This window comes from Manacus vitellinus, unplaced genomic scaffold (assembly GCF_001715985.3).
Source record: "Manacus vitellinus isolate BGI_N305 unplaced genomic scaffold, ASM171598v3 scaffold_22_pilon, whole genome shotgun sequence".
Taxonomy (NCBI): Eukaryota; Metazoa; Chordata; class Aves; order Passeriformes; family Pipridae; genus Manacus; species Manacus vitellinus.
Window position 1 is genome coordinate 11,843,532 of NW_021939632.1, and position 13,938 is coordinate 11,857,469.

The 13,938-nt window shown below is 35.1% G+C and overlaps 1 protein-coding gene across 1 annotated transcript in view; it reads right to left on the reverse strand.

Annotated features, from left to right (window-relative positions):
* The window catches only part of LOC103764128 (sodium channel protein type 2 subunit alpha), a 73,699-nt gene extending 62,185 nt beyond the window's left edge, over positions 1–11,514 (reverse strand). Inside the window, exons 1-3 of the mRNA XM_018072634.2 lie at positions 11,301–11,514; positions 2,774–2,909; positions 1,931–2,183 (exon numbers count right to left, since the gene is read on the reverse strand). The gene's annotated coding sequence lies outside the window, so the exon portion shown is untranslated. The remainder of the gene's footprint in view (positions 1–1,930; positions 2,184–2,773; positions 2,910–11,300) is intronic.
* Positions 11,515–13,938: the final 2,424 nt, after the last annotated feature.

A 13,938-nucleotide genomic window follows, 5' to 3' on the forward strand; every position in this document is an offset into this window, starting at 1 on the left:
ATTTGTGCACAGAGACTAATTTCATGAAGGAAAATCAATCCCCTTATCTGCTAAAGTGCTTTGAAATATTTAAGTTATAGATCATTGTCCTTTCATAGCTGACATTTATCATGTTTTTCCTGGCATATCCACCCTATTTTTTATTCTTTAAAAATATTTGAGTAAGAAACAGAATTTTGAAAAGAAAACAAGAGACCCAAAATGTCACTGCTGTAGTTTACGGTGGTTCACAGTGGTAAACGCAATGCAAGGCAGATTTATTTGAGATATCTAAAGAGACATCTAGTCAAATCTATCCGTGGATCCTAAGGCAAGGAATCCATGCAAGTTGGCTTCACAAAAGTAGGTATTTCAAGGAAAGGCATGACTTCCTTGAAGCTGAGAACAGCCTCCAGCATTTAGCACCTGGTCAGAACCTGCCCCTTCTTTAAACTGTAATCTACTAATTTAAACTATGATAGTTTGTGTTTACAGGTCCTCACTGACTAACACACAGGATTTATTTTCCTTTTTCCATTCAATTGAACATTTACCATTCATCCATTGTGTCATTTTCTTTAGACTATAATTTATCTGTAGCAATGACTATAATTTTTGTCTGTATTTGTACAGTCAGCCTCAGTAGCCTATAGGCATTAGTGTTACATAACTATTCAAAATAAAAATAATGAAATCACCACCAGGTATGTATTAATAAAATTAATAACTCACAAAGATAAAAACATTTACTTGTTGTGAGAATATGAAATCAACTAATAATGGTATGTCCCAGAAACAATATTCCTTAATAAAAACTTGTTTTAAAATTTTTTAGAATGGGATAGTGATAAGTGCTGGTAGTTCACACTGGCTGAAACCTGACCAAAGAACAGCAAATGCAGTAAATACTTCAGGTGCTTCAGGTATATTACATGCAATTTTATTTAGTATCCTCAGTAATGCCTTGCAATTAAGTATGAAAGCACATTAACTAAACCTTAAGAACCTCAACCTCAACAAAAGAAAACACTGTAAGAGTTTGGAAATCTGGTAGAATATATTATATGAGGTTCAGTGGTGAAAGACTAGGTAGATGGGAAAACACACAAAACAGATTAGATTAGAGACTGGAAAGCAATTTCAGAACTATCTGAAAGATCCAGAAGCTGCATCTTGGGAAAACATTGTTGGACACGGCTCACTCTCACCAGACCTTGCTGTGGATAGTCTTTCCCCCTGCTTATTTGCCTGTTTATGCCCATTGCCACCCCATAGCCATCTCTTTTCTTCCCTCTATCTCACTGCAACATCTGCTTTTGAATTAATTTGTTCTTATTTCTTCTCTCCTCCTGCCTAGGAGTGACAAGTAATGGATTATGATTCCTCTACCAAGGCCAACTGTACATAGTAAACGAGAGTAAAAACTGATAGGTTATGTAAAGGCATGAATCTAGATTCCTCAGATATGAGATATGTACCTGCAAGTTGCGGAACTCCCAAAATAAATCATCTGACCCATTTATTTGTAAAAATTCACCCAAGCCTCTAGGAATTCTTTAAATGGAGGCCTGCCTTATATTTTCTTCAATACCATAAGTTGCCTCTGAGAAGGTGTGAAAAGAGATCAAGTGTCAATACTTGAAATATTGGAGAAATCTGAAGGAGAAATGAAAACCATGTGTAATTTAAGAGGTAGAAGAAGGGCCTCTTTCTTAGCCCATTAACTGAGTTGGAATACAGTACATCATTAACATTTTGCAAATACCTTCCTTACATTATAATGAAAAATAGCTACAACATACGTAACACAAATTTCTATGTCTAGACCTCATTAACGGGGTTCATTTCATTTTCCCACTGGTATTTTAGTGAAGGAATGCAGTGCTATATCAAAAGGCCATCTTACAAAGTGAAACATTATTTCCGGCTGAGAAGAAAAGATAAGTCTTACCTTTATTTTTCTAAGAAATGCCAACTCTCAGATTTTAGCCCATGTATCTTGTGCTAATGTGAAAAAAAAAAGGCTGCATTTCTAGCAGAAAATGGAATTGGCAAGAAAGGTTTCTCCTTGGGAGCTGAAGCTTCTTCAAGACTGAAGTTTCATTAAGACTCTCTCATTCTTTGCTCCTGTGTCCAAAGCTTCTCAAAGTTAATTGCAGTAGACAGAGATAAGTTACATATTCACATAGACATATTTTTCCAACCTAAGAGCACAGAGAGGTAGGAAAAGCAAGATTCAAAATAGATTATTCCACAAAACCTAATACAGACCAAAAGTACATTTAAAAATATTCTGTAGGTGATATGAGTTTCAAAAATTCCTTTTAAATTCCATTTAATCTTTTACCTGCATGTTTTAACTAAAAGGGGAAAATTAGTCTTGTTGACATTACTGCATGACTAGTGGAGTCTTTAGTAGACATGGGATAAAGATAATTGTGTGCCCTGGCTAACAGGAGCGCTTCCATCTGGCACTTGGGGAACTGCACAGTGTATCATTACTCCCCACTGGATTTACTGTCTTTAACCAGGAATAGAAGTTAGTTAACCCTGTATTTGCATGAAAATACAGACACTTCTTCAAGTTATTTTTCTTAGAGAATGTTGGTTCGACTGTTTTTCTTTGCATAAAATTTTTTTCTTCCATGTCAAGTAATGTAATAGCAGAAAAAGACAGTATCTTCAGGTTCCTAAATTTAAAGATTGCATCATTGCAAGAGCTGACCAAAGGCTGGTTGTGGCTTCCTCGGTCTTTAATAATCTGAGTATCTAGTTAATTAAATAGTCTACTTACATCTTACAAATTTTAGTCTTCAGCCATTCAGATTGAGATGAGCTGTCTTTGAGACATTTATTCTCATTTGGATATCTCATCTAGATGTATTTCTGGATTTTTTTGTACTTTTTATATTGTTATTTTGCTTTTACTCCTAGAGAAGAAAAGAAGACATCCCTCTCTTTTAGGTCTCTGCTCCTGCCAAAGCAGCCCTCAGTAATACTTTTATCCAAATATATTGAGAATGAGCAGCCACTGTAGAAACTCTGTAGATAATATAAAGAAAATCTGAGTAGACATAGATCAGGTCAAAGAGAACACAGAAGGTGGAAAAACAAAAAGTGAAAGCTTTCTATTAGACCACTGCTTCTCCTGTTTTTCTTGTCCTCTGACAAGAAAATATGTTTCAAAAACTAACCTAGTATTAGTTCCTATCAATCTAGAATTCCATTTTCCCCAAAGATACAGTAAGTGCTACCACAATTAGAGCTTCCATTGTTTAATAATGTAACATCAAGTCATTCCAAGGATTGCTAAGAACAAATTCTTTCAATGCCTTGATCATTTTGAGTAAGGCACTGATTCAGCACATTTTGCTGTGGTGAGTCACTACTGGAGAGGCTCCACTGAAGACATCTGAAAGCTGTGTCTCCAGTACTAACCTCAGGGGATCATGACTCTGCCACCAGTGATACTTATCCACCAGTGCATATTTTACACTGAATGCAGCTTTCCCTGGGGGTACCTAGGGGACTTCCCCATCCCTTTTGCCTATTGGGCGCATCTGGATTCTGCCTCTGAAGCAGCGCTGTGGCTGAAATCTGATCTCATGGTCAGATACAGCAAAATGTTTAAGTGCTGTTGCCCACAAGTTTAAAAATAATATGAAAGGGATTCTGTAGCTTCCTATTAAAAAAGTAATCACTAATACTAAACATTCATATGACATTTATTTTCAAAAGAGTTTTACAACTATCAAGTTGTAAAATATTTGCCAGTTTGAAAAATGCCGAGGAAGCAATTTTGAATGTGAAAATTGTTAATAACACTAGCCATGCAGGTAATTTCAATAAATCTGTATTTTGAATTAAAGCACAAGGCAGAGAACTTTTTTCACATGTAACCCTATCACCTCGTCTCTATCTTTATGCATCATGGTAGTATAGCAGTATCAGTTGTAGTCACAGCAAAACTTGAAGGAAGGAAGTTGGTTGAACTGTGAGCCCTTGGTCCTGAATATATAATAGGCTTAGGCCATGTCAGTGTAATTTCATTACAGGATTTCAATTCATATCTCATCTCATATAGTTTTTAGCTTTTTTTTTGTATAACACAAATATTTGCAATACACTAAAAAACCAAACAAAATTTGGTATTTTTTTTCTTAAATGCATGTCTTTGGTTCTCATACCAATACCAGAAATTTTCATCAGTGGGTCCAGATTATACAGTTTTACAGTAGCTGAAGGTGATGATAGAGAATTATTTTGACTGATAACACATTGACCAAAATAATTTTTATTTAGGGTAGCTTATCTTGATTCATCTCCCAAGAATGAATCATAGGTAAAATCTCAGGCCTAGTCAGAGGTGATTCCTGATGGACAGACCATATACATTGTTTTCTGTAAGGCTCTTTCCTGAAGTCTTCGGCATATATGGCATGAGCATTTATTTTAAGACTGGTGAGAACATCTTTCAAATTCTGAGACGTGATATTGCTTCAAAAAATATTTCAAACTATATCTTCATGCACTTGAGCTCCCTTTCAATGTAGTGATAAAATGGAAAAGAAAGAAATGGGGTTATTAAAAATTAGATATTCTCATCAAGACCATTACAGGGCAATATGCCAGGGATGGTGTCAGCTAAGTGAAATCTAATGTTAGAGGCAAATGCAATGAACAGAAATCATGGGCAACCATATGGACATTTAGTGTTAAGCAATTATGAAAGTGTCAACCCAGTTTTAGATTAACAAGAAACAGAGTTATCCACAAAATTATTTGTACCTAATTCGACTAATTCCTAATATTTTGTGTACTCAAAATTTAAATGTGCTGACAAGTGAAACACTAGTACATTCACCAGTATCCACTAGGAAGGTGTTAAAAAAGTTACAATAAAACATCAATTAGCAATATCTAAATACATCGCAGTATTGATTTTGCTTGTAAAAAAAAAGAAAGTTCAGTTTGTAAAGTAATACCAGCTTCTAAATTTTTCTAGGTAAACTTACGAAAATGCATTTGCAACAGCAAATATTGCTTATGAACTTAAGAAGAAATAACAAACTAAACTCCGAAAATTAATTGAATCATTAAGAACCACGCAGCTGGAACACTTACTTTCCTAGTCTTACTATGCCCCAGAAACTAATCAATACAAAATAGGAAAGAATAAACATCATATAGCACAAGATTAATGGACTGTATTTAGAATTTGACAGTTGTCTAGGAAACCGAAAGGGAAAAAAATGGAACTTCTATTTGAGAGGCTTACACACAGTTCTTGGCTGAATGTGATTGTTACTACACAGGGAGGAAAATGCACAGAAAGTCAACATGAAAATAGAATGCTTTATACTAGGATTTAACACAGCATATGAAAAATGTACATAGATTTCTCCAAGGCATTTATTCTAGTATCATGGAAGTGTCTAATAAAACTTAACCGAGCCTTAGGTTTGGAATGTTTTCCAAATGTATTATGGAAGTATGACTTCAATCTAGTCACCACCTACACATAATAAATCCAAAGGTGCAAAGCCTATGAGTTACAAGTTCTACCATTTCTTTAAAATTTATCCTTGTAATATTGAAATTTCAGTATATTAAAAAAATATTGTACTAATTAGAGGCCTACAGCTTTATGTAACATACATTACAGAATGATAGCTAGTGTTACAGCAGCTCCTAGAATTCTAGTATTCTTCCTATTATAACACTAACTAAAGCAAATTGATGTGTAGGAAATACATAGCAAGAAATTTAAACTGGTATAAGTAAAAACCTTTCAGGAAGGCTCAAATACTCAGTTACAGCTTTGCTTGGTAGGTAAGAAATTCCTTCATAATACAGGTTGAAGTTTATTTATATTGCTTTTGGTCAGAACTTCTGACTCAGGTCATATTTCTTCAAATGAGCATTTTTGGCTTTAAATATTAGTGACAGTCTTTTCTTTAGACATTTTATGTAAATGACAGTAAACATTAGGATTGCCCTTCTTCAGTTCAATCTGACCTTGGACTCTTGGGCCCTTTTGAGATTACTACTAATTTCCATCATCAAGTTTACACCACTCAGACCTAAAAATAACATTATTGATTGCCTTTTTTACTGTAAACCTAGTACTTTAGCTTTCATCTGTCATAAACAAGTTCTACAGATGATTGGGTTATTAAGTTAAAATAACCTTAAATTATTTTTTTTAATGATTCAAAGCTGTTTGTTATGAGTGGAGTTTGCTCCTTGATAAAATGCAAGAGTGCGAGTTAGGTGTATGTTTTCACTCACCATTTAAAGTGCTCTTTATGTAACATAAAAGTTATCCCACAGTTTAGATTTAGAGAATTAGTTTTCTATAAAGAATGCTATTCAATGGAAAACACTCAATTATCTGTTGAAATAAAAATAATTATCTGTGGTGAGAAATGTCTATCTCTGAGTGTCACCGTAGACACTCACTGTAGCCACTGTTAGGTTAACTTTGCTAAAATATATAGGGATTCTTTATTCCTATGACTTAATATCCTAATTTTGTAGTCTACCAGCTTGATCCTTACTATCTAACTGCTGCACAATCACATATACATTCAAAAGTAAATGCTCTTCATACTAATAACTGTGGAAAAATCTCCATGCTCAAGGAAATCAAGTTGGTATAATGTTAACTGCATCTGAGAAAAAAAAAATCCTGTGTTTTTAGGTGGGACGGAGGCAAATTCACCTTCAGATTTTGAAGACCACCACACATAGATTTCAAATATTTATAAAAAGGGATAAAATACTCTTGTATCAAAGTCTTGGTACAGTCACACAGTTGTCCTCTGTGGCTGGCCTCTGAGAAGGCAATGAGAGTTGTTTGCTAAGTGCACTCATTTTAACATCTGAAAACTTCATACTTGGACATATTTAAAATTAAACCAAGAAATTTGGTCTTCTGAGAGCATATTTTGAACCAATGGAAATTTGGAATTCCTCAGTTTGTCCAAACATTAAAAGATAGCATAATAATGCCTAAGAAAGGGCAGAGTTTTCAGGATATTCAAACCAAAGCAGGCAAGAATTTGGGACATGTGGGCCCAAAGCCAGGCTACATGGACTCAGGAAATTTCTGCTTTGATTCCAGGACAACCAGGCAATGAAAGGATATGATTTATGAGAAATGATGGCAGATTATTTTCTCAATTAATACAGAAGCCAGGTCACATAGTGCTATGTTGCCATTGTTTTTCTTGTGAGCAATTCATTTCCTTATTTAATTCTTCATCTGCATTTTTCTAGTGATTTTGAACACAGATTGTAACTTCCTAGGAACCAATATAATCATACATAATAATATTTTATGATTAAGAAGGTAAAGGAAGTTTCTCACTTCACATTGTTCTTAAAATAAATTATGCTAAAAGACCATAAACATCGCTCCCCTCTCATATTGAAAAGGGGGTCCTTAAAATGAAATAAGCATCATCTAATTTAAGCATAAATAATCTATAAATGGAAATTTCCTGCAGTGTATACCTATCCCAAGATCACCCTGTTAATTAACAGTGGTTATACTGTGGTATGATAAAGGGGATCACAGAGCCAGTAGTGCTGAGTTACCAGTGTGCCTGATACTTTTGTTCAGGAAATCCTGCAATGAAATACAAGGATGTGCCTGAGGCATTGCAGGGATAGGGAGTCAGCTGTGTGTGCTCTTCAGACAATCTATACATATGTAGTAACTTCAAAACACAAAACATCAGCTTTGCTGAGCAGATACAGCAATCAAAATATCTGCGATATACACTCAGTATATACATATTCAAAATCTGATGATTTGATAAGGATATATGACATTGGGCAGGTGGACCCAAAGAAGTGGCAGGAGAAACAATTCCAGGTTGAAAAGGGGACCTGTGAACATGGTAGCTCTATGATTACACTTCCCTAAGTAAAACTACTCAGTAAAAAAAAGATCAACAGCGATAAAAATCAATAACTAGACAAATAATTAATCTGATCATAAATAACCTTTCTCTTAAGGTTTTACATGTGAAAGAGCCCCATAAAAGCTCGAGCTTTTTAATTCAATTTTAATTTTTTAGTTGCAGTTTTCACTGTAAAACACATTTTGAGATTTGACTTATAGCATAAGAGAGCGGTAATTTTTTGTAAGAAGACATTACAAAACTGGTGACCACATTAAAATTTAGTAACAATTTGCAATCACAGTTTTGGGGTAGATTAACTCGTGTTTTTTGAGTGGCTTTTTATTGTTTGTTTGGTTTGCTTTGTGGTTTGGTTTCTGTTTTGGTTTTTTTTTTTTTTTTTTGTAATGAACAAATGAGATACTAGATACTTTTGTGACCTAGAATTTAACTTGCTTACTCCTCTTTAGGATTACAGTGGTAGTACACACACATTATGGTTACTCCAGAGCATATGGTGTTCCTACTCTATATTTATATTCAAAGTAATACAGCACTTGCCTGAGCTGCTCTTATCCCTATTCCCTCTGCTTTACCTCATCATAAAACAAGGAAAGTCAAGCAGTAACACTATCATAGTAATATACTAGGGATTCCAGCTGTTCATAGAGATAATTTGGATGAAAGCAGATGAACTGGTTGTAAGATACCAGCCCCAGTATCCAGATCCTATGGCAGTCCTATTGGTCAATATCAAACTTAGAGAGATGCCACTACAATGTGCTTCAGAGCTTTTAATCAGGCGTAGTAGATGTAATGAGTAACATCAGGTTTCCAATTAAGAGGATGACTTTTCCTATAGATGGATTTTGTGGTGGTTGACCCTTGATTTGATGGACTCACTGAAACCACAGTTCAGAGTCTGTACATGTGTTCTGTAACAGTCTGAACTAGTGAACACCAATTTTATTATGATACTTCAAACCTTTGGAGGATAAAAAAGCCAATATTTCCTGCAAATGGCAACAGTATATACTACTGATTAACAGCTATAAGGTAAATAAAAAACACCGAAGAGTTACACTGAGTGGAAAATAAGCTAACTAGAATTTGGAATGTAAAGTTTCTAACTTCTAACTAGAATTTTGTGATAAAGAACAGAGTAAAGGTAACTTCCTGAAACTTATTTTCAATAGCCATTTTCAGAGTTCAGTAAATAGATCATCTTAGCAAATAAAATGCCCAATATCAGAAATTTGCATTTATTTTCCTTTAGGTATAACTATAGCAGAGTTCAAGCAATTTTTTTCATTTGTCATGTTACGGTGAGAACAGCATATGGGTAAAAAGGGCCAAGATTTGTACTTTAGAGAACGAGGTCACAACTTGCTTGCCTTATACAAAGAACTCTCTTAGTATCTTCTGTTCTCTGATTCATCAAAAGCTGTGGGACTCCAGTAATATAATTAGTACATAGCATACACACAACAAACTATATTGGGCGAGATGTGAGCAGCAGAACGAAATGGATATCATCAGTCAGAAAGTTCCATCTTACATCCTACCACCCTTTTTCCTTCTAAAATCCTCGCTCTTTTGAGGGCAAATCTCTCCATGCCTAATCTTCATAAGATACAAGTTATCTCATGCTATCTGTGAAGAAGAGGTAGAAGCACAAAATGTGTCACCAGCATACTGATTAAAATCCCCATAGTTTCTATACTTCCTTCTTTCCCTTGATCCTTCCTCACTCTGGGTTACCTGATAACAAAGGGAAATTACCAAACTACCACGCTCACAATCTAAGAGGGCATAGGGGAATTGCTTTATGTTCTCCATTGAAAATGTGAAATTGTCTACCTTTGCTAGCATCTAGTATTATCTAAACAGAATTTTGCAATACTGTGCTTAGTTGGCACAGCTCAGAAAATTGGTATAGGCACTTAACTTCTGCTTATTAGAGGGAAAAAAACATCAGCTGACAACACAAGCATAATTTCTGTAAATATCAAGGCCTAATAAAAAACAGATCTGTTTAATAGGTGCTACGAAGCTTTGAATTACTGCAGCAGCTCACATTCTTGTCTGTAACAATCTTTCATTCCCAAATGGAGATGTGCAGGAGAGCAAATATTAAATATTAAACTGTTGGAGTTAAAAAGTCTCCTTCTGAAACTGTTTTCTTGACAAATCAATTATAAAAGCACAAACATGATATATTTCAAAAACAAACATCATCATTATTACTGATTATTTATTTTGAAGTTACACAAGGACACCACAGGAACATTGATTTGGCACCATAAAAAAATACAAATTAAAAACTTCATTCTTTCGTGCCACTACTTCAGGTACAGGCCTCACTTGCTACTCTGAGTACCACCTGAGACCCAATCCAGCTTTCTTGTCATGTATGGATTGAGGTGGTGATTTGTAATCTGTGGGTTTCTTATTCTGCTGTATGGATTTTTCGGCATTTTTTTTATTTCTACTATTTTCTTTTGGAAATAATTTCCAAATCAATACTAACATAACACATATATTTCCAATGTCTATGCGTCCGTAGAACCACTAGTGAAAAAAAGAATTCATATATCAAAGTGATCTTCAATAGATATTTTCCATTTACCTTTAATAACTGACAGCTTTAATTATCACTGATAACAATGAATGAGAAAATACATGAATGGAAAATAAAATATAATAATTCTTGTGCTGATTTCTCCAAACAGTCCTGTTAAGAAGCATTTATTAAGCTTGACAGTAACGTTACAGACAAAATGTGAACTATATATTTAGTGTGGAGCTCTGCTTAGTTAACAGTTGGTGAGCCCATTCTCTCATACACACAGACACACAAGCATGAAAAAATGGCAAAGAAAGAAAATATTTCCATATATATTTTTTGCAAAATTTAGATAATAAGGGAATTTCTTCAAAAACATATATATATACACATATATATAAAAAATAGCAGTAACAAACAACATAGATTTTTTTCCTGAATCATCAGAATCTGAGATGCTCAGAATCTTATGAGACCTGCTGTTCCTGAGTCTGAATATCACCAGATTTTTCTTCCTAGGAAACAAGGAACAAGGTCACTTCAATAAAATGCTTGGAATTAATGTAGTATACCTTGATGATAAAATGATCTGATTTTGCAAGTAAGAGTACTGCATCACAACATCACATGAAGAGTAGAGGCCAGATACCAGATTTAACGAGGTTAAAAAGAAAAAAATCACACCATCATCACAGTCAGTCAGTACAAAATGGCTTTGAATTCCCCATTCCATCTTTGACTCTACCTTAACAGCAAACCAGAGGGTACAATCCAATTCTGAAACGTGGAAAAGATCATGTTGCTATGATTTATTATGGGTAAAATTAAATGTTTTTCCGGCTTACCTGATTGAAGGAGAATGAACAATCACAGCAAAGCCCAGCATCCAAAAATAATATATGTCTCCTCCTGAAATAGTCCAGATTTCCATCCACAAAGCTTTACTAATTAATTATAATTTCTGTATTCTCCGTGGAAAAGAAAACACAGAGACCTTTCCAGAATCCTCTCTGATTCTGCCTCCGCTTCCTGTTCTCAGTCTCACTCTATGGTACCCAACATATATCAGAAAACAGCTTATTAGGAGAAGGGGGGCTGGAGGGAGGGGGGATGGATGGAGGGGGAGAAGTGACGAGCCCGCAGCACCTGACGTGGCAGCTCCACCTACTGGTGGCCAGAACAACAGGGACCGAGCGCAGCCTCCGAGGCTGCTCCATCCCAGGCGCTCTGACCTGCACTTCAAACAGCTCCTGTGTAATAACTTCCTTCAGGCAAGAAGCAGAACACATCAACAGAACCATGCTGATTATTGAATAGCCCCTTAAAATACTTTTTCTGAAAATAATTAAATTTAAATTCTCTATATACATGGAGCAGAGCATTTTGTTTTAAATGTGCTGTTTCCTTTAAAAATGCATGGGAAGGGAGGAATGTGTCAATAACAGAGCATAGCTACTGACTGCCCCCCTAACTCGTGTATGCAGAACTTGCTGATTATCTTGATACTGTCTTATTCATTAAACACCACTATGCATTTTTTGGCATCATGTTCAATTCTTTCACATGTGTAAAATGTACTATGCCTATGTAAAAAGCCTAGCTCAAAGTCTTTCCCTGAGACAGGATTCCTGGGTATGTGCAGATTTACATCTGCTTACCTAGGACTCCTCTGGCCCTCCTGAGAAGGATTATTAGAGCAGTGGCTCCAGCATTGCCTGGTCCAAGGGCAGCATCATTGAGTGAATAATGTCCTTCAGGCAGCATATTATTTTGTCCTGCATGTCAGTTTAAGGAGTATTGTGTCCGTGGAAAGGAAAGCGTAGGAACGCTGAGCAATGTCAGCAAGTGTGTGCAATATATTGACCCGTAGCCTGGGGTTAGAGGCCACTACAGTTCCCAAAGAATTTATAATCAAGTTACTAGCTTTGTTCAGTCATGCGGGATTTAATGAACAAATATTATTGCACAAAACAAGAAGACAAGCATATAAAAACAATGAATATTTTGCTTTCTTGTAGCTCCTGTAGTTCCTTTAAATACCTTCTCTGCAGTGCCTAGAAACAGCCAGATTCTCTGTCCCACTGGTCACACACTTCTTTTTGGAAGTGAGAATCCCAGGGCACATATCCAGCCTGATGGTCACTACCAAATCCCAACTGCACAAAGCAGCAGTAGTGGTGGTAACTACCTATGATTTATGTCCCGCATCTCTAATATAAATAGACATCCCTTTTTCAGTTAGCATTTATCCTTAAGCATTTGTGCCAGTTTGTGAGTAGTCCTTTAGATTTCAGTTACACTTACTGTGTGCTTGACAGACATCAATACCAAATTCCTGAATCTGGCAGCAGCAAACAGAAATACATTTTTAGGGGATGCACATATTCTGTATGTACAGGATAATGTAAGTGAAAGAGATGTACCCCCACCTTGAAAATGTTTTTTTTTTTGTAAAACTGGACCACACAATGACACTCCTGATCACATTGTTCAAGTAAATCCCCTTTTTGTTTCAAAAAGACTTTGTGAGCATGAACATATACCACATTCTTTTTTTTAAAAAAAATAATTTTTTTCTGCCATTGATTTTAATATTTACATTTTCAAACTTCTAGAAGTTAAGAAGGAATGTATTTTTAATAAAAAAACTGTTCATCGGCTCTACAGCATAGGTTTTGCTTTTATGGGATTATGCTAATTTAGCAAACCCATGAGTGAAGAGAAGCTGATGTCTACATTTTAAACTGCTTAGGAACATTGTTTTGCACTGTGTTTTGAAAATCAAACCGGTCCTTGGGGAGGAATTTCATTTGCATAAACGCTGCATTTCTTTTATGTATCATTTTTAATCTTAAAAAAATTTCTTAGGGGTCTTTGGAAGTTTTCTTTAGAAAGTCTTTATGTTATTGTCCAAATGTAATCATCATCTAGTAACGTCATAGTTAAGGAGGAGCTATACATGATGAATCTGTTTCTCTTGGAAAAATAAAGAAATTCTAATCTACATAACAAACTATTTCAACCTTGTTAAAAAAATAAGAAACATAGTCCTTAATACTAGCTGTGTAATTCCAACAGAAACGGGTGTATCAAAAACACTTCTGAACCTAAGCTGGTTCAGAGATTTGAGTCTCTGATAAGTTTTACAAAAGTATAGTCTTAGAATAGCTAATTTTTGTGAACTAGCGTTCCACAAGATGGTTATATTAACATCATATTACTAGAGAACCCCCGGTCCTACTTTTTTGTGGTCCTTATATTTATTACAATTTTCTGTGGTATACCAGTTGATACAATGACTGTACATAATGTATTTGTTGATACCAAGACAGCCTTCTCGTAGGTGTAGGTCTGATATTAGAGAAACGTTCTGCCACTGATTTAAACAGTTCAATTATCAACCCTCACACTACAAAAAAAATCCAGAAAATATACTTTTTGTTTGTAGAAATACTCATGCCACACAAATTTATGGTAAATATT